At 43.2% G+C, this 22421-nt stretch overlaps 1 long non-coding RNA gene across 2 annotated transcripts in view; it reads right to left on the reverse strand.

Annotated features, from left to right (window-relative positions):
* Positions 1–469: 469 nt before the first annotated feature.
* The window catches only part of LOC141567848 (uncharacterized), a 99184-nt gene continuing 77232 nt past the window's right edge, over positions 470–22421 (reverse strand). The window contains exons 4-5 of one of the 2 annotated variants that reach the window (XR_012490741.1): positions 11627–11716; positions 470–3030 (exon numbers count right to left, since the gene is read on the reverse strand). This is a non-coding gene — a long non-coding RNA (uncharacterized LOC141567848). The remainder of the gene's footprint in view (positions 3031–11626; positions 11717–22421) is intronic. The other variant, XR_012490742.1, reaches the window with a different exon arrangement.

Here is a 22421-nt window from a genome sequence, read left to right on the forward strand (position 1 = left end):
GTAATTGCAGGAAACTAAGCTTTATTTAAACTAGGGTTTTCCCTCTGTGGTACCGTGGCATGCTGGGCCTGATAATTCTTTGTAGTGGGGGCTGTCCTGTTCATTGTAGGATGTTCAGTGACAGCCTTGCCCACCACCCACTAGATGCCAGTAGCACCCTCATCCTCAATATGACAACCCAAAATGTCTCCAGGTGTCTCCTGGGGGCTAAAGTCACCCTTCCGCTTTTGAGAATCACGGCTTTAAACCTATCGTACTTTACAACCAGTGAGGAAGAAATGCTTGGGGAACTTGATTTTGTAATGAACCACCAAGTAAAGTAAAATAATAGAAAAGGGCTTAATTTTTTTGTACGTAAATTGTTTGGTTTGTAAGAGCAAACAGCATGAGCTTAATCTTTTAACAATTTATCTTTTAACAATTTTATCTTTTTTAAAAAACAATTTTATCTTTTAACAATTCGTGGTAAACAGTCTTAAAAACCGGGGCTAACATTTGACCTTTTAAAAATAACTTAAATGAAGTCTCGCTGTATCAGTCAGGATTAGGAAAGAAACATAGAAACCATTCTAGGTGTTTTCAATAGAAAGGGATTTAATACAGAATATCAGACGCTTACAGAACAGTTGGGAGGGCAGAAGAAGTTGAGGGTCTACTGTGGTCTTTCTGGTCTGCCACTGCACCCTTGGTTACAACCAGAACGTTGCTTCTGTCACCACCAGGTCAGAAATCTCTGGAAAGCCACTGCCAATGTCCTATCTGAGTAGATGACCGGCAGGAGACAGAGCTGCTCAGGTGTCTCAAAGACACAGGTGTACGCAGAAACCTACAAACCTACATTTCTGATAAACGAAGCTGAGTGGATTCTACCACCCTTCTGATTCCTAAAGCTCAGGCAAGTCCATCTCATTGGCAAAACATATTTAAAACCGCGCTGTCATGATGTCCAGAGAACGCAGTTCCCATGCACCCCTCTCGTGCAGGGTGTGGGAGCACAGAGCAAGGGGTGGAGACGGTGCTGGCTGCCAGCGGACAGTAGCTCACACGCCTCCTTTCTCAAGTGTTTTGTTTACTCAAATTGCACAAATAGTATATATTTTCTGGCCTTTTCTGGCCCTTTTTTCTTGGGCTAAGAAGTTTTTTCTGAGCTTCTATCAATTCTCTATACTGTTCAAGCAGGTGAACTCAAGCAGTTCAAATCAATTACCTGCATAAAAGAATAACACTGGGAAAGAGCTCTAGTGATGACTGACTGATCACAAATAAAGTGAGATTCTTTGCTGAAGGTCGTTTGAAATGGTTTTATGCATGTAGGTAAAGGCATGGACAAAAATGATTCTTTAAATTTCAAAATCGAATTAATCATCTGAAAATTACCACTACCATTGTTCTGAAATATGAAAGCTTTCTTTTAACTTTTTTCATACCAGAAATGTAATGTAGGAGGCATTTTCCTATCATTGCATAAAAACACCACCACCCAAAATATCTTCTGCCAGAGTCACTAGCTGCTGTCATCTATGGAAGTACATGCTGCGGTCAAGTCCACAGGGTGGTTTAGGGCACTGATTTTACACATATAATTAATTGTCTTTTGAAACCAGAAAACATACTTTCACTATTTTTGATTCACATTAAAAAAATCAACAATCAGGTGGGGGGCTCCTTGCAATACACAACTATTACACCTCAGAGTTATTTTAAACAGCGAAACTCTTAAAGATGGTATCCATCTGAGGAAAGCACCGGCCACCAGGGCTTACAGGGGTTGAGAGTCCCAGTGCTTTGTGCCAAGGGAAAGTTCATCAACGTGAAGACAGCATAGGTCTGCGATGCTGAGGCAATGAACTGCTACATACACGCACAATGAAATGGGAACAACGGAAAGTGATACAAGGAACCTCCGTAAAACAGCCTATCCTGTATCCCTCTGGTTTAAAACTTATCAGTGGTTCCATTCAGGAACAGAATTTGGCAGTTCCCTTAGCTTTTCCAGGGCTCCTTCACCACCAGTGACAGCTGATGTTTTCAGCCTTGCCTCCCACAGCTGTCTCACTCCCCAGCACTGGAACTTGGGGCTCCCTCAGCCTGCGATGTGGTTTCATGGCTCTGGCCATGGTGTAGGCTCTTACCACTGCCTGGACCGCCTTTCCTGCCTTTCCTCCATCCCCTGCCTCTGTCTCCTTCCTCTCCCACTGCCAAAACATATGTCATCTTCCCATAAACTCCTACACATCCCTCAAGATCCACTTAAGGATTCACTTTTCAGCGAAGCTTTCACTCACTTCCCAAAGCTGATCCGTCTCTGTAGTCAGGGATTGCATATCAGTCTCTTAGTAGACACTCAATAAGTGTTTGTTGAATGAACGTAAAAAGGTACACAGTCCTATTAACTAGGATGATTGTATAAACTCTCATACTCCTGAATTTGAAATTCTCATAACTATTTTATTTATTTTTTTTGTGTGTGGTGTTGGTATTGTTTTATTTTTTTCCCCAGCACATATTAAAAATCACACATGGATATTTGCTTATAACATATTACAGTCTATTAATAGTTATTTTAATATGAAGTATAATATAGAGCCTTCAATCAAAAGTAACAAATTAAATGTAATTTAATGTTATGTTTTCAGCATTTATTTGAATTTTCCACACCAAACCTCTTAAAATGTTTTCTTTTGTTGATTGGGGAAGTTAGAATACTGAGACTTCTGTGATTTACTGAAATGCTCCCAATCTATGGCTTTTTCAAAACTGACTAGGACATTTTTTTAACTATTAATTGCTTAAATCTAGACTTGTGTGAGCTTGGAGAGTTTCCAGGCATGTCAACCATCTGGCGCTACTGTGTCCATTTCCAGAATCTTATAAAGATTGAAGAGAACGTGAAACGGGATCACTTTCCCATAGTTTCAAATTGAGCTGAATAAAGAAGGATGACGCTTTCTTCTCGACCTTGATCCTATGAGTAAGTAATTCGTACGACGCTGAGCCAGTCACAGCCCCAGGCTATTCGGAATCCAATACCTGAAAGAACAGGGCTTGAACAATGAGTGTATTAGTGCTCTCTCACAGAAAGACACAAGCAGCATGGACAACAAAAATATCCATTTATAACAGAATAAGAGGGAGAAAGATGAAAATACACAAGTAGAGATGCTACACTTATTATTCTTTACCTAAATTTGTCTTCTAAAAGTAGCTAGGTCAGCGGCAGAATCTTGGACTTGAATAAATAAGCAGAGATCACTTCTAACGTGTGGCATTCAGAAGCATCTTTAACTCATGCTTTGAGCAGATGAAGGTCAAGGGGTATTTCCCGCTATTGTATGTCCCTCCAGTATTTCTAGAGCACTTACGTGTTACTAACATTGTCCCTTCATTGTTTTAGTCTGCTAACTTGGGAATGTGATGAGGTCAGAGATTTGGTCACTCTGGTATCTCCAACAACTAGCAGAGTATTTGGCATATGGTAGGCATTTAATAAATATTTGTGGGATAAATTGGTATTTATATGATGTCATAGTTTTATCTCTCATTTACTGTTGTATCTCTAGCACCTAAAACAACATAAGCATATTGGAAGCTCTCAGGAAATAGTTCTTAAATAAACAAATGCGTACATTAGAGATGGCCCTGTCCACCCCTCACCTTCGATGAGGACATAATGCATGCTATGTACCTAACACAGTGCCTGGTATATATTAGCTACTATGTGTGCTTTTTCTTCTTGTCAGCTTTGAAAAGCAAAAAGGGGTGTCCAGGTAGAGAAATAACCCCTCCCTCATTAGCATACCACAGACCTCAGAGGGACTATGTCTACCATCAAGCAAATAGGACATTTGTCACCTAACAGACATGTGCTTATCAGAGTTAAAGTGGTTATGGATATTTGATGACTATGATAATAGAATGGTGGAGCTGAAAAGACACTGAGAGATCACCTAATCTATCCTACAAATTACACAGATGGGAATAAGCAGCTGGCCATGGGTCCAAAGGTGTGTTGGAGGCTGAGCAGGGGACGAAATTCAGACCTCCCATCCTCTAACCTTTTTCCATTATACCAGGCTGCTCTAATAATAATTCCATCCATTAGGAGGAAAATATTAGAAATTTCAATTATTATCTCTATAAGTGATTCTCATCTAGAGATTATTTTCCCCCTAAAAACCAAGAGAAAGCGCCACTACTTCTAAATTTTTACAACCGTTCTTTGGTGAGCGGAGGCTGAAGAAGAAGATAGCTGTGTTATCAACATTCACAAAATTTTATAATTCCTCAAGTGTTCACAGCTTGTAGCATAAACTTAAAGGTGCAGCATCTGCCACTTAGATCCTAAAAGCTAAGTTCCAAGAGATTCTGATGCTCTGGGTATTGCATGGGATTCTAGAATCGGTACTTTTCTTTGAGGGTCTGAGGTGTGAAAATCATTTAAGAGGAGAGAGCCTCATTTAGCAATAGGAAGGGAAACAATCCTCAAAGGATAAGGAGCTCCAGCCATGGAGGGCTGACCACAAGGACGGAGAAAGCAAGTCTGAAACAAGGCCTGACAGAGGCAGGGCCAAGCGGCTTAACAAGGCAGTTTCTGGGATGAAAGACTGCAGTCTCAGTTCCACCTCTACCACAGACTTGTGTATCTTGGGCAACATTAAAAAATTTCAAAGCTTTGATTTCCAAACTTGTAAAATGGGTGTGATAATAATTGTAACAACGGAAATTATTTCTGATCAAGATGGTGTAGTAGATAGACGCTGTGCTTGCCTCCCTCACAACTACATCAAAATGACAACTAAACTACAGAACAACCATCATTGAGAATCACCTGAAGTCTAGCTGAACTGAAGTTCTACCTCTAAGGACACACAGAAGAAGCCACCTTGAAACTGGTGGGAGGGGCAGAGACATGGAACAGGCTGATCCCCTGTGTCAGATAAAAATCAGGAGGGATATTTTCACTTCAGAAGCCCCTTCTGAGGCATGAGGTGACCCAGGCCCACATCAGGCTCCCCAGCCCAGGGTTCCAGTGTCAGAGAAATAAGTCCCCACACTTCTGGCTGGGAAAACCAGGGAGATTGTACCTGAGTAAGACGGGGGTGGCTGGAGTTCCAGGCACTCCTCCTAAAGGGCCTGCACATGGATTTACTCTCTAATAGACTCATTCCCGCTGAGCTCCAGCATTGGGGCAGCAGTTTGAAAGGTGCCAGGGATATATGGGGAGGAACTGAAGTGCCTAGCTACAGGGTGAGGGCTGGAGGGGCAACTTTCTCCTGGACAAAAGTGCCAGCAGAAGCCATTGTTCCTTTGTGGGGCCCTCCCACACCCAGCATGCAGACACAGGTGGCTGCCATATCTGAGTCTCCATCAATCTAGCTAGCACCATTCACTCCACCCTGGTGATTTCCTGAGACCCCACCCCACCCAACTTGCAGGCCCACCTAAGCTACTTCCAGTGACTTGTCCATACAAATGGCCTGTCTTGGCTCATGCTGCAGACTTTCCTAAAATCTCTCAAAGGTTCACAAGCTCTAAACAAGCAGCATCTAGTCTCACAGTGCCCCATACCACTTGCCAAGCAGCCATAAGCCTGGCACTGGTGGTAGCTGGCCTTGGTTTTGACTTAGCCTCTCCCAGGCACTTCAAGCCCAGCATGGGTGGCAGCCATCTGCAGATCACTTTGTGGCTCATTCCAGGTGGCCCCTGGCAGGGCACAGGCAGCATGTGACGTTGCCTGTGGTGGGTCCCCTCCCAGGAAGCCGGGGCCTGGCATGTCCAGTTGCTGGCTTCCCACTGAGCTAGAAAACCACCCAGCCACCTCCACAGATGATATACACAAAGGGCAGATAGCACAGGCACTGGAGCCCTGCTAAAGCAAATCTTGCTCCATAGGGTCAGCCCGTGCACAATAGCTTGCTGACTGTAGTCATGGCCAGTCTTCACAACCAATCAATCTGAGGTCAACCCCTCACATTAATGTGCAATCAGCAACCAGACTCAACTACCACAGGAGGGCACACACAACCCATACAAGGGACACACTTGCAGCACTCAGCTGAAGTAACCAGGGAAACTGAGCCACTAGGCCCTAAAGGACACCTACTACATAAGGCCCTTCTACTAAGACTGGGTGGCATAGCAGCCCTACCTAATACATAGAAACAAACACAGGGAGGCAGCCAAAATGGGGAAACAAAGAAACATATCCCAAATGAAAGAACAGAACAAAGCTCCAGGCAAAGAACTAAACAAAATTGACACGAACAATCTACTAGAGCAGAGTTCAAAACACTGGTTGTAAAAATGCTCAATTATCTCAGTGAGAACTTCAACAAAGAGACAGGAAACATAAAAATAGAGATAGAAAACATAAAAAAAAAAAAAACAGGCAGAAATGTCAAATACAATAACTGAAATAAAGAATATATTAGAAGGAATCAACAGTAAATTAAATGAAGCAGAGGTATGAATCAGCAATTTGGAAGATAAGGCAGCAGAAAACACCCAAGCAGAACAGCAGAAAGAAAAAAGAATCCAAAAAAATGAAGATGGTTTAAGGGGCCATTGGGACAACATTAAATGTACCAACATTCACATCACTGGGGTATCAAAAGGAGAAGACAGAAAGTGAGGGGTTGAGAACCTATTTGAAAAAATAATGACAGAAAACTTCCCTAATCTGGTGAAGGAAATAGACATACAAGTCCAGGAAGCACAGAGAGTCCCAAACAAGATGAACCCAAGCAGGCCCACACCAAGACACATTATAATTAGAATGTCAAAGGTTAAAGACAAAGAGAGAATCTTAAAAGCAGCAAGAGAAAAGCAGTTAATGACCTACAAATGAGCTCCCATAAGACTGTCAGCTGATTTCTCAACAGAAACTTTGCAGGTTAGGAGGGATTGGCACAAAATATTCAAAGTGATGAAAAGCAAGGACCTAAAACCAAGATTGCTCTACCCACCAAAGCTATCATTTAGAATCGAAGGACAGATAAAGAGCTTCCCAGAAAAGAAAAAGCTAAAGGAGTTTATCAACACCCAACCAAGGAATGTTAAAGGGATGTTAAAGGGACTTCTTTAAGAAGAAGAAAAAAAGATGGAAAAATATGAATAATAAAATAGCAATAACTACATATCTACCAACAATTACCTTCAATGTAAATGGATTAAATGCTCCAATCTAAAGACATAGGGTGGTTGAATGGAAAAGAAAACAAGACCCCTACATATGCTGCCTACAAGAGACTCACTTCAGATCAAAAGACACACACACAGACCGAAAGTTAAGGGATGGAAAAAGAAAGTTCATGAAAAAGAAAATAAACAAACAAAGCTGGAGTAGGAATACTTATACCAAACAAAATAGACTTTAAAACAAAGGCTATAACAAGAGACCAAGAAGGACCCAGTAATCCTACTTCCGGGTATTTATCTGAAGAAACCCAAAACACTACCTTGAAGGGACATATGCATCAATATATTCATTGCAGCATTGTTTACAATGGCCAAGATGTGGAGGCAGCCTGGGTGTCTGTCAATGGATGCATGGATAAAGAAGAGGTGGTACATATATACAATGGAATATTACTCAGCCATAAAAAAGAATGAAACCTTGGCATTGGCAACAACCTGGTTGGACCTAGAGGGTATTATGCTGAATGGAGTAAATCAGACAGAGAAATACAAATGCAATATGATTCCACTTATATGTGGAATCTAGAGAACAGGATAAATGAACAAACACAACACAAACAGACTCATAGATAAAGAGAACAAACCGATGGTTGCCAGATGGGCGGGAGGTTAGGAGGGTGGGTGAAAAAGGAGAAGGAATTAAGAAGTAACATTGATCGTTACAAAATAGTCACAGGGATGTAAAGTACAGCATGGGGCATACAGTCAATAATATTGTAATAACTATGTACGGTGTCAGATGGGTACTAGATTTATCTAGGTGATGACTTCGTATGTTATATAAATGTCTCATCACTGTGTTGTACACCTGAAACTAATATAACATTGCATGTCAATGGTAATTGAAAAAAAAATAAGAATAACCACCTATGTGAAGTATTTATCACAGTGCCTGACACTTAGTGAGGATACATTATTGAAAACTTCTAGTTGGTAAATATTTCACACACATAGAAATTTCTAGGGAAAGGTCTATCCTGTGAGGCCAGGATCCATTCAGCAGGAATGGCTTTGCCAGGGCTGTGCCGGACCCAGCGGAGAGTTACAAACTGAATTCCTAAATTTAGATTGCTCAGCCTGGAGTGAACACACAGCACACAAAGCAAGGACAACTCCTGATGCCACACTGTCCCCTTCTCTTTTCCTCCACAAAACTGCCACTCTCCTCTGTCACCTGAAGGACAAAACCAAGCTCCTTGGTTTGACTGTCCACGCTGCTCTCTTGAATGCCCCAGAGAGCTTAACGTGCAAACACTTATTCTTCCAGGTGTCACCTTCACCTGACAAGGATAAGTGGTCCCCCCCTCCTGGAATTCCAGCATTTCTGGCTCTGCATTGTCCACATGCCCTCCTGGCTGGAAAGCAGGGCTATACATTAAGCACAGTCCATTTTCTACAGTTAACGGTTCTTTTTTTTAATTGTTGTATTGTATCCACTGCCTGCCCAGCATAAGTGTGTGTCTCCCAAGGGACACAGAAGCCCAACCTCCGGCCCAGGTACCCCCACAGCCGCACGGAGCTCTGCCTCACCAACCCAAGCACCGGCTCCAGGCAGGAGAGTGAAAAGGGAAGTAACTCTGTGTCCTCTTTCTTAGAACTCCCAACAAAAGAAAGATTTCCTGGGAAATCGATGGAAAGTGAAATATTCTTGGAAATGGCATAAATGAATCACACTTACAACATCTCGAGAAGAACTGCTCTGTGAATCCAGGAACATACAGGTTCCTCGGAGGCAAAGGAAACAAACGTGTCTGTCTCCCTGAGGGTGTGTGCGCAGGGACCCTTGGGTTTGGCTCTGGGCACAGTGTAGTCTGTGAAGCTTGTTTCGTGTGCTTTTTTACTTACTGACGTTCCATCTTTGTCTCAGCGACCCTGGGAACCCACACCGAGCAAATCTCTGTGTTCCCCAAGGAAAGCAGCTAATAAATGAGTCCAACTCAGTCTTGACTTAAAACGAAGTCAAGCTTAGCTTTATCCACTTCCAGGGTCTTAAAGGGTAATTACTAGAGAGAACACGCTGACCGCAAAGGCATGGACTCATAAAGGTGGCAAATGCTCTCTTTCCTTGTAAAGTAAAGCTAAACTTCTTCACAACTGATGACTCAACAGACACAGCGGATAGTATTATAGGAACCGAGTTTTTCGAAACCGGAAAACTGGGCACGGCCCATAGATGTCGCTGTTGGGCCCGTTTTATCTCGTTTCTCTTAAATGCCGGGTGTTCCTGGAAGGAATGGGGCCTTTTGGCCTCAGAGGCTGAGGAAGAAACCTCCTTGTCTCTGAGTCCCTCCGAATGTTTGCTTTGGGAGTATTTCACAGGAGGCTGGTGTGAGTTGGCAACGGAGGCAGGAATGGCGTTGTTTAATGTCCCTGCTTCCTTCAATGAAAACAAGTTTGGCCCCTGCTGACCTGGGCGTCTCACCTGTCCCCCTGAACTGTGGTGCACTCACTACGGGAGGCCCTGGCCAGTCTGTCTTTGTCCGGGCAGTTCTCTCTGTGGGACTCCACACTTCTCTCTTCCCAAACAACCCTTAGTTGTCTCCTAGTACAGTGCTCCAAGCATGGTCCACATATCAGCTGCTGGCCTGCGACAGTCTGGTCCTGGCTTGTGACAAGATAGGGGGGCTTGTGTCACAACCTAAACCCACTGAAACACTAAGCAAACTCTTTAGTTCAGTTCTTTCTCTTTCTTAGAAAGACGTCCTTGATGAAGGAAGGGCTGTGTTGTTGATTTACTGTCTGACACAAGCTCCTCTCCCATCACAGGCTGGCTCGGTGAGGTCTGCTTTGGTACAGGATTGACTCCTCCTCCTCCAGGAAACCCCACAGCCCCTCCATGCCCACCTAATCTCTCCACCCCCACCCCCACCCCCTCTCCCACGCCACCAGTGTCAAAACACCTAGAAAACTATGGTGTAACTGTCTGCCTTCCCCAAGTAGTTTATAAGCATCTTTAAATATCAGGGGCTTGACACATAATAGCTGCTTAGGAAACATGTGCCAAATGAGGAAATGAATGACATTTCAGTTTTTTCAACACTCATCATCCCTCTTGTACAGTTAACACCTTGGGTGAGAATTTTTAATTAAAATTTTGTGCAGTTTTGGAAACTGTACCCTCCATCTTCCTAATATTTTGAGTCTTAATTAGGATTTCAGAAATAAAATAGACTTCTTCCTTCTAATCGATTACCCTTTCCACAAATATCACACAGGAACTGGAAATGAGTTAAACCATGTTCACTTAATATGAACCACCCGCTTATCACATCAGCCGAAGCTGTAGGTTTGGTAGCGTGTGGTGTTCAGGAGGTTTGGATCTCACATCGCCGTTCTTGCCTGTCTCCACTCTGGAACCTTCTCGGAGTCTGGGGTGTGTCTTTATCCACTCAGGGATCCCTGGCTCCCTGCTGTGAGGGGGGCAGAGGGCTCATCCCCCCAATGCTGCCAGGACACTCCTTCTTCCTTACTGAAGCCCTGGTTTCCTTCAACAAATCTGGAGCTTTGGGGGCCATGGGACAAGCTTACCTTGTCTCATGTAGCTGCAACTTACCAGTAGCTACCATTTATGGCGTGTGTTTATTCTCCCCATGCTTTACTTCCTTTCTCATAATAAGCCTTTCATTTGTTAAACAACAGGACACCTAGAGACCCAAGTCTGAGAATGGTCACAGAGCTACCACCCACCAAATCAAATGTCTCTCCACCCAAAATAAAATGGGGCAGAGAAACAGAAAGCTCCCCAAGAGAAAAATAAATCACTATAAAGAGCCCGTTAATCAAATTTCTAAGACTTTGCCTTTGGCACAGATTTATTTGCTCATTTCTTTCTTCAGGCTGGTATATTCATCACAGTATGTAGGGTGAGCATGTGTTTGTGTTTGTGTGTGTGTGTGTGTGTGTGTGTGTGTGTGTGTGTACGTGCGTGCACACACACGGATTTTGAGTAAATACTTCAGGTGCAGCTGTAAACATTTTTAAAGTTACTTCTCTCTATCCCTAATCCTGACTGACACCTACGCATTTGAGACAAAATAATCAGAAGAAACCTTGAGATGTGTCCCCCAGGGAGACAGGTGCTGCCTGGGTGATATTTGACTCTGGTTACATGCCTAATACACTTAATTTTCTCCCCCCTGTTCCCAGGAGGACACTAACTTTCCTTTGGAATCAGCCCTCCAGCCAGAGGGACCCAGGTTAAAGACAGCAATGTGACGTGGCTGTGGGCAGCCTCTGAGGGGCTGGCAGAGGATGCTTTCATTAGTGGCAATCACACAAATCTGATATTTACAAAGTGCTTTTAAAATTTAGAAAGTAATTTCATTTCCATGATCTCTCTTGATCCTTCAAAACAACACATACTTTAAGCAGGTTAAGGTGAAGAATTTGAGACTCAGAGATTTTGGGTATTTTGCCCCAAATCACTTACAGTGGGTGGCAAATCAGGAATCCATGCCATATTCTGACCCCAGTTCTGGAATCTTCCCTCATGCCTTTGGCCTCCAAAAATTTCTGTGAGCTGAGGAAGAGTAGAAACTTTATTTATAACAGATTATCACAACAGATTTTTCTTTTCCCTGCTCAGCCAGGATGCAGGGAGAGAAACTGGCTCCCCTTGTTTCCAAGGGGCAGGTCTGTTACACGGGACTAGCAGGGACCTGGTGGCCTTCCACATGCCTGTGGGTGGCCTTTGGCATGCCTGCTCCTCTCAGGGCCTAGTCAGCTCTCTGGGTGCAGGTCTGAGTAGTTGCACAGGGAGGGGGGCGAAAGGGGGTACCAAGTCCACTGCAGCACTCTCTGTGGTCACTTCCTTTTGTCTCAACACCCAAGATAATGCAATGTGACAAACAGCTTTTTCCAACCGTTATGTGCCTCCAGGTACCAGATAAGTTTGATGGTTTGGGTATGGATGGACATAGCAGCAGTGAGCGATGCCTGAACTTTCAATTATAACTGATATCCTTTTGTTATAATTTCCTACAGAGCTCTGTATTTATAGCTGAAATCTTAGAATTAAAAGCACAAATCCTGAGATGTCCATTAACCTTGTTGGTCAGAGGTAATTATTTCACTGAAGCTATAACACAAGCTGAAAAAATAAAAATGCTACATTTTCAACATGAAAACACATTTGGCTGGAAGAGTCTACTGAAAATTTCATCTGATCTCACAGAATTTGCTTGTGAAGGTTTCAGTGAAAAGGAAACATAATTATAATTAACATATGAAAAGTGCTTCTCACTGTGCTGGGCCAGCTACACTGATGTGTGCCCAGATGTCTAAAGGCCGAATAGTCAAGGAAACGTTTACTGAAAATGGATTAGGATAAAACGTTTTGTTTCCTTTTGTGTTTAGATCACTCAGACCTCAATCTTAGGGAGATTTCAAAATTAGCATCGGGTGGAGGCTCAAGCAGCCACCCCCAGAAAGGGCACTGGAGACAAGAACAGACCTCCTCCATTGGCCGCTGGGTCTCCAGACTTGGGAAGGAGCCGGTGGGGCCGGTGGGAAGCAGGGGGCTCAGAAACACAATCCAAAATGGGTGAAATGGAAATCAAGAAAAATGGAGGGAGAAGAGAAAAAATTAAGGGCCCCAAACCATGAACTCAGCACCACTGAGGGCAGGGGTGCCCACTTCAGCTGGAAGCAGTACAAGCCCACCACTGACCAGGGCCACCGTGGAACCCACAGCGTCCAGCTGAAGCCACAGGGGCCTCTATCCCTGTCACATTCCTATGTGGGGACAGCATGATCAGTGATACAGGAAGGGGAAGGAGAGCTGGGAAAGGAAACTCCACTGTGGCTTCCAACCAAGGGTCCCGCAGGGACTGCTGGGCAGCTGACACTGGGAGGGACATGAAAGGATATTCATGAGACACTGGTGACCGCATACGTCAGGGTTAGGCAGTTCCTATTATTTAATGTGCTCAGGAGAATCACATACTATTCAATGTTTTAAACTGAAAATGTACACATAGGTGAGGTTCCTCAGACTGAGAAAAAGAAGCCAGGAATATCTTTTTATACTTGACCATGGATGCTTCTGTCTGCATTCCACAGAACTGGGAGGTGGGTACCGCCTAATAAGCTGAACTCCCACAGCTGTCATCTGGATCCCATGCCTTCACCTCCTCGTTTTCTGCCACGTAGCGGGGCCTAACGCTCAGCTGTGCCCGCGGGAATGCTCCACAAATGCTGGTGTGGATGGAGGACCAAACCCCCAAAGTGGCAGCCCGAAGCTCCTGCCTGCTGTTCCGTGAAGGCACCAGGCCATTCGAACACGTTTTGTCCCTCGGTCAGCACCACTAGAAACAAACTTCGGTCTCCAGTGATCAGGAACCCCTCAGTGAGAACCTGAGCCCATGTGCTGCACTCAGCGCTGGGCAGGTACATGGCCCGTCGGGCTGACTGCTGCCTTTGGGAATGTGCACAGTGAACAGAAAAGCACCCGTGTAAATAGGAAGCGTGACGGTGCAGAAAACTTTAACAGGCCTTCCAGCATCTGCCCTCATTGAACTGTTGTCACCAGGGAGGAAAGAGGGCCTGGTGAGGCCCAGGGGCCCACATGGTGGTCCGCCACACCTTGGCGACTTTGCCAGGCCCTGCCTTCAGCTCACAGGCCTAGAGATTTAATTTTACCACTTGTCTCTTAGAAGCAGGCACATATTAACTAAGCTCAGGAGACTGATATTGAAAAGCTGAAAGCCAATTTATTAATTCATTTGAGAAATTAGTGCTAAGGAACCAGGATTCTCACAGGCATATGGCCAGACGATTTGCCAGCCTTCGAGCAACTTCAGCGGGAAGCGTGCTGGGGCTGAGCTGGCTGACGGGGCAACCAGAGGGTGAGAGCTGATGGAGCCAAGCCCCCAGGGCACTGCTGAGCTCGCCACCCCAGCACCCATCTCCTGCTGAGAAAGCCAAGGCCTGGCTGATGGGACAACAGTGCCCGGGGATCGTGTCCCACACGGGTGGGGGTGGGGGTGGGGGGGGGGCGGAGGTGGTTTGTGGGGGGGGGCTGCTCTACTGAGTAGAATCAGTGAATTAGGTCCTACTTCTTTTGGGGTCCAAAAGGAATATAAACTCAGGTTGCTGGCCTCAAGGAGATAGAGCTGTTCGTGGAAAAAGAAATTATTTTTATAACCTTCCTTTGCAAATGTTCTTTCAAATATCTGAATTATTTTCCTGATTTTGCCAGCTAACACCATGTCCATTGCAAATCTACCCAAGTGGCGATGGCTTATTTCTCTACCGATGTATGAGACCCAAGGACCATTTGGCCCCTTGTTGCTCAGGACTTCGAGACAGAAAGAGGAGATGCTTGTATAGTCATCCCTCGGTATCCATGGGGGATGGGTTTCAGGCCCCTCCCCCCAGGATAGCAGAACCACAAATATTCACATCCCTTACATTAAATGGTGGAGTATTTGCATAGAACTTATGCACATTCTCCCTCCCACATACTTTAAAACATCTCTAGATTACTTACAATATGTAATACAATGTAAATGCTACGTGAATAGTTGATAACACTGTATTGTTCAGGGGAAAAAGTCTGTACATGTTCAGTACAGATGCAACCATGGTGGGCCTAACTATAGTATATATCACCGACAATGTAACGTTTTAAAAAGTATTTTCAATCCGCTGTTGGTTGAATCCGCAAATACAGAACCTGTAGATTTGGAGGGCCAAGTATACCCGTAACTGCTCTGCTGTTTTCTCCTTAGAGATAAACAAGAGTAAATCAGAAATAGTGTTCTCTAGCAACAATTGTTTTCACCCTGTTTGTGTTTTCTGAGAAGTGGATTAATGAAAAGAGGGCTGGATTTCATAGGAAGTTGGGTTTGTGCCCTGTTGTTATACTAACCAGCTACAAGAATGATCTTTGGTACATCACTTTACTTAAGTGCAGTTTCCTCTTCGTAAAGTTTAGATAATGATACTATTTATTTCCCTGAGTTTTGTGAAGATAATTAAATTAGACAATGTGTGCAATGATGCTTTTTAAAGTGTAAGTAAAATTAAGCTTTGTCTAAATATTTCCCCTCAGTATTTAGCACAGTTTCTTTTAAATATTAGTCTGGCTTAGCTGTGCAAAAGGAATTGAAGAGTTTGGATGAGTGTCTGGCCAGGTATTTTAAAGAGAAACAAATATGCCTGTGCAGTGCTTGGTAGGTGCTCAGAAAATTGGCAGCTCAAAGAATAATATCCTTGTCTGATTTGAACTGCAGTAAAGGTACCTACAGGACTTTAAATTTCTCGAGTGTCTTAGCAAAAGATAGTTCACCCCTTGGGAAGAGAGCTGGTCCTTTAAGAGATTAAGGAATCCAGGGCCTTCATGAGAGGGGAATGGATGCAACCTGAGTTTTAAGTGTCAACGTCAGGGAGATAGTAGGCAAGGAAATTTTGAACTGTGTCCTGTGACAGGGAAGTAAAATAAGGCGCCAGACGGAAAACAATCCAGAGGAAAGTGAAAATCCAGATGCATCTTAACCATGCCTTTTATTTTCTGTTTTCTGATGCTTTGACATCTGGGGCCTTGGGGGAGCAGCTCAAAAGGTACGAGGGATATACGAGGAGGAGCTGAGTTGTGTGGATTCAGGATGAGGGCTGGAGGGGCAGCTTTCTCCCAGATGGAGGAGCTGGTGGAAGCCATTGTTCCTTGGTTAAGCCCTCCCTCCTCCCAGCATGCAGAAGTGGGTGCCCGCCATATCTAAGTCTCCATCAGCCTGGAGATTCCGAGACCCAGCCCCACCCAACTTACGGGCCCATGCAAGCCGCTCCCAGTGGCTTTTCCATACAGATGGCATGTTTTTGCTCATGTTGCAGGATTCCCTATAATCTCTCAAAGGTTCACAAACCCCAAACAAGCAGCATCTGGCCTCGGTGTGCCCTGTACCTCTTGCTGAGCAGCCCCAAGCCCAGCAATGGCAGCAGCTGGCCTCAGTTTGAGGCGTGGCCTCTCCTAGGCACCTCTGAAGCCAGTAGAAGTGGCAGCCATCTGCACATCAGTTTTTAGCTCTTATCAAGTAGCCCTGGGCAGACCACAGGGAGCAGATGACCTTGGCCTGCAACAGAGACCCTTCCAAGAGGCCCCAGAACCAATACAGCTGGTGGCCAGCTTCAGACCACACCAGAGCATGACCCAACCACCATTTGGGTATAAATGATATACCCAAAGGGCAGACTCGGCAGGCACCAGAGCCCTGCTAAAGTGGACCCTGCTCCATAGGGTCAGCCCCTGCATAACAGCTCTTCTACTGTAGTCACGGCCAGTCCCAACCAATCAGCCTGAGGGTCAATCCCTCCCAGCCATGTGCAAACAGCAAACAAGGCTCAGCTACAATAAGAGGGCAAACACAACCCACATAAGGGACACATCTGGAGCACCTGGCTCAGGTGACCAGGAAGACTGTGCCCCTGGGCCCTATAGGACACCTACTACATAAGGCCACTCTACTAAGACCAAGAGACACAGAAGCTCTACCTAATACATTGAAACAAACACAGGGAGGCAGCCAAAGTGGGGAGAAAAAGAAACCTGTCCCAAATGAAAGAACAGAACAAAGCTCCAGAAAAAGAATTAAACAAAATTGACACAAGCCCTCTACCAGATGAAGAGTCCAAAACACTGGTTATAAGGATGCTCAATGATCTCAGTGAGAACTTCAACAAAGAGATAGGAAACATACAAATGGAATTAGAAAGCATAAAAAAGAACCAGTCAGAAATGAATATAATAACTGAAATGAAGACTACATCAGAGGGAGTCAACAGATGAAATGAAGCAGAGGACAGAATCAGCAATTTAGAAGACAAGGTAGCAGAAAATCAGAACAGCAAAAAGAAAAAAGACTCCAAAAAAATGAAGATAATTTAAGGGGCCACTGGGACAACATCAAGTGTAACAACATTCACATCACAGGGGTACCAGAAGGAGAAGAGAGAGAGCAAAATAATCCACCTTTGAGAATAATGAACCAACAAGTTCATTTTTTTTCCTGTTTGCTACACATTATACTTGTATTCCAAAAATGTATAAGATAAATAAGTAGATATCCAATGTAAGTATTTTTGTATAAGGAATGATATAACAAAGGTTATATTTAAGGTATTTAGGAAACAGGAAAAATATGGATGGATGGCATGGAAACAGAATTACCTTAGTAACTTTTTGAAAAAGTGAAGAAAAATAAAATTGGAAATGTCTCTCAATTTAACACGTTGCGTACAGTGGGGTTTAAATCCCTCATACCCCTCTGTTCTGGCAGGTTTTTAAAAGGAACTACTTTAAAATGCACTCTTCTCTTTAAAGCGTAAATGCTTCTATGTCATTTATTATTTTTCTATGGAATTTTTTAGGATTTACTCACCTATGATGTTAGTAATCCCTCCTGGTGTGATACTGCAGAAAGCAGCTTCCTTTGTGCAGTGGGACAATATGTATTTCATGACGTATCACCGAAGAGTTAAATAAAATAATTCGGTGTTTTTCCAAAAATAACATAATTCAAAATTGCCTAAGGGATACTAAGGTTCCAAATGTTATAAACAAATCACTACAGTTCTGGAAAACTCTGTTTATTCGTACATCCACTGTTGTGAATGTAACACGTGAAAAGACTCATGAGTGAAAAAACGTATCCGATTCAAAATCACTATTATTTTAGAAAAAAAAAAAATGAATTCTAAAAAGTGTACATATGATGCAGACTTTATCATTAACGACATTTGCCCGTTAGATATTAACGAAACACAAATAATTCAATAAAATATGCAAAGTAAAAAGAGTCAACAGTAAAAACGAGAATTCTCGTTATCCGTCCTTAACGCATGGCTCAGAAAAAACGAAGATTCTCGTGATCCGTACGCAACGTGTTAAGCAGGAAAGCAACTTTAATTAAAGAGACATAGTGAAACAAGTCCCTTAGACTGAAAAGTACTTTTATTTACTTTTGACTCCATGTTGGAAATCAATTTCTCTTTGCCTAGAAGAGAAAGCCAAGGACACTGCATATCTACCACCCAGGAAACTTAACAAAGAACAACACTACTAAATAATTGAGTTGAAGCAAATTTCCAATAAAGCTAAAATTTGACTCTGTTTGATCATAAAAGGAAAATTTCCTGTGTTTTCTTGGCTTTAATGCAGAGAAAGGATCGGATCAATATCACTAACAAATTGTTTTGTTATTCACCCAAAAGTTAAAATGTTTATTGTGAGAATAAAACATGACAGAGACAGAAAATAATGATTGTTTTTTACTGTTAATTATTTTCAATTTAACTAAACTTTAAATAAGCCGATTGGGATTTTAAAAAATGATTTTCCACCCAAAATCTTATTTCACTGTTCCCCAACACTATACAGACCTCAAAATGATTTTTAATATTTGATGTAGTCGCTTGATAGCTGTCTCCTTCTGGCAAAAATTAAAAGCAAGCTTAAACAAAATATTATCCTGACATATATAGAACCAAAGCATAATGCATAATGTTGTTTATCTAAACAAAGTTCGTGGCAACTGACATACAAAGTAATGGAAAAAAAAAAAAAAAACTAGAATGAAGATAGTGCAAATAAAGAGGGAAAAAAAATTCAGAGAATCTGACACACAGTGCAATCCTGGCTTCCAAAATGTGGAGAATGACCAGTTTTCACACATTAAAGACTTTTAAGGTTGAAATAAATCTCTGGGAAACTTTCAGAATAAATTATTTAATGAACAGATTGTGACCCATTTGGAAAAGCAACAGTTGGTTCCCTGGACTCTACTATGGACCCACTAAACAATATGTTCTAAACTAACTCTATTGCTTTGCTATAAGGGTTAGGGTAGGTCAGAGATGTATCAAGGCTATCATGTGACTTGGTTTCAAGAAACCACTTGACAAAAAGTCCTGTGTTGTCCCTGTGGGTTAGAAGTTGATAGGTAGGTGGAAGGACAGCTATGTCATTTCAATTCACCACGAGTTAAAGAAACATATTTTGTTTAATAACTCCTTATCAACCTCTAAGGAACCTAGCAAAGCCATTCTAGACTTCTTTCTTGGTCCTGTGCCCTTCACCATTTTTGTTTTGATTGAAGACAAAGCAAAGTTAATACATTTTCGCATGCACCAAAGTTTGAATGGATGTCTCCTACAGTAAGTGCTATATTCAAAAGTTAAAATCATTGTAACAAAGTGATTGAAACCAACAAAAGGACATTCAATAGAAATAAAGAAATAGTCCTCCATTGATATAAAGCAGGAACAAATACAAAATGAAATAGAGCTAACTTTGCAGCAACACATTTTAAAAGAAATCTGACACTCCGTTGACCACAATTTTAAAATAAGTCAATTTATGAAGCAGTTAATTCCCTTCCCACTCTCCAAAAAAGGCAATGTTATTTTGGTCTGTGTCCAAGGGACAGAAAGTAAGAGCAATATTCTGTGCCCATGAGCCCTAACTGCAATATTATCTTTTCCATTTTCATCCCTGTATTTCAATAGAACATTTGCTCACATAATATGCTCAGAGAAAAGGCATATTTGGAGGTCAAAGAATTGGAAGTGAGATCACATGAAGAGCAGTCCAGGGACATAGCATGTTTAGCTCCAATGAGAGAAAACCACAGGCAGATGTCATCATTGCTCTCTAATGCTTGGAGAGCTGTCATGTAGAAGGGACAGATTTATTCCGTGTGGTGCTTTGGAAAGCTAAAAAGAAGTGAGGTTTTGTTTCAACATGCTGGAGACACTCCTGACAATTAGAGTTGAAAACAGTAGAGCAGGCTGGGGGCAGGGGGGTGGGGGCCAAAGAGGGGATTTCTGGGTTGTGAGGGCAGTGGAGCTGGACGTGATCTCCACATATGAGTGAGATCATACAGCATTTGTCTTTCTCTGTTTAACTTCTTTCACTTTGCACAGTGCCCCCAGGGTCCATCCATGTTGTTGCAAATGGCAGGAAGGATTGTCACAAATGGCAAGGTCTCTTTGCAAAGGATTGTCACTTATTATAATCAGCTTGGGCTACTTCATTGGTTGCTGGTGTGTGAAGCAGCTATCTCAGTTTAGCAGTACTAAATTCTGGCTACACCTCGCTTTCCCGCCTCTTATTCTCTCCCAGAAGAGCATTTATCCCCTTTACCATTATTTTTATTCGTGGCAATCCATTGTAATTTGGGGGACTTTCTTGGGAATTGTATTTTAAAAGGCTGAAGAGGTACTCCTTTTAAATGTGTTACTGTTTTTGCTGTGTGTGCAGAGAATGAGAAGCTAAGTTTGAGAACACAGACCTCTGTGTTTTGCTCCCTTACTTCTGGGTCCTGGGGGACTTAGAGGTACACAATGAGAGGCTCGCCTGTCACCATCATGTTAGGGTTCAGCTCAGTGTACTCCTCTCTGCTGCTCTGATAGAAGAGCTCAGTCTTTGGGGTTTTATCTTAAAACCTCTTTTTCACCCAGATTCATTTTGTAACTGGCTGGGAAAAGCCACAGGCTCTGTCCTTGAGAAATACATGGCCATCTGCTGCTCACAGGCTCCTAGGAAGGGGGAGTGGGCCGCCACCCCTGGGGACTGGGATCCTGGCAACCTGCAGTGGCCGGGAGAAGACCACCTACTATGTGCAGGAAACGTCTGTCTGCATGAGCGTCCAGAGAAGAATCCTCGTAACTGTCCAGGGGGGAGCTGTCCCTAGAATGGAGTCTTTGGAACTTCTTTCACTTGCATCTGAACCTGATCATTTTATTCTCTCTGCAGTGTCACCTCCCACTGTCAAATGAGGCTACAAGTTCACGCATGACCCTGATTTATGAAGTGAAATCACCACTGATCTGTAAGTGATGCTTTTGAAACCATGAAAAAGAGAGAATACACAAATGACTGCTTATTCATTTCACGTGCTGTTCTCACCCTAAGTATTGAAATCATGTTTATTGCATGTCTCGCATAGACTAGTTTCCTGCTAAGTAGCTCCTTGCAGGGATACTTTATCCCCACAACTGACACAATATATCATGAAAGGCCAACCTGAGATAATTTGAGCCACTTTTCTCATCTCCTTCTGTGGGTTATCAGAGTCATGTCTGTGGGAGCAACAGAAGGAAGCAAAAAAAAATTGACTACAAAATGCCTCCCAGGGAAGCATCATTTAAATTTCCCCCTAATGAAGTCTATTTTGATTGCTGGTAATGCTATAATATGTTACTGTTGAAACAATCAATAATCTTTCTTTTTTTTCTTCTGGAGCCTAAAGAATACTGAGATTTTTCAAAAGTCAGAGCAGTCTGTGGGATCTAGAAAGTAAGTCATTCCCCTTGCACTGGCTACTTAATCAGGCAGCGCACTCCTAAATCAATTGAGTAGAAAATGAAACTTGGCACCTTCAACCAAAAGGACAGGATCAATACACTCATTTGTATACCAGCCACTGCAACCAATATTTGCTTGCTAGACTCTTTTGGTCCACTGAATGTCACACCTATTTACCCTCTGTTTTCCTATTTCTCCTTCAATTTAATCTAAGTAAGCTTCAGCAACAGCCCACGTCCTCACTAAAGAGAAGCTGGACCACATGCCCCCAGCTGGGCCGTGGCATCGTGGGACAATTCACACGGCACGTCAGCCCCTCATCTCTGGGAGTGCAGTGTGCACCCGCTGTGGTTACAACGCCATCTTCTTATAGAAAAGTTTTAATTACGCACTGATAGGGTTCTGGAGGGTATCTGCCATACTGCCCAACACTCTCAGGGGATTGCTCAAAAGTAAGAATAAAAGTAAGTCTTCATCTCTTTCAATGCCAAGCATATAGTGACTTGAAGAGACATGTATGCTCCTGTACGGCGCGTGCACACACACACACACACACACACACACACACACTGTGCTCACACACATGCTTCAAGGCATTACGGCTGGCTGACTGGAGGCTGAGCTCGCCTGCTGTACACAGCCACCCTGCTGCTCACCGCCTCCCAGGCATCCACTGATGTGTGAAGGGTTTTGTCTGCAACAGGGAAGAGGGAGAGTGTGGAGAAGGGGAAGTCTCAGGGGAGAAGTGGATTGAGGACAGTGGGAGACGAGATGTGTAGCATCTGTTCTCCTCTCCCTTCGGACTGAGTTTCAGCAACTATAATTAGACAGGATGAGCCGCAAACAGAAGCCAACTGTTTTCCAGGGAGATGTTTTGGAAATTCTGGGCAAGCAGCGAGAGAGACTAGTGGAGCTGTTTTCT

The sequence above is a fragment of the Rhinolophus sinicus genome, linkage group LG12 (genome assembly GCF_036562045.2).
Source record: "Rhinolophus sinicus isolate RSC01 linkage group LG12, ASM3656204v1, whole genome shotgun sequence".
Classification (NCBI taxonomy): Eukaryota; Metazoa; Chordata; class Mammalia; order Chiroptera; family Rhinolophidae; genus Rhinolophus; species Rhinolophus sinicus.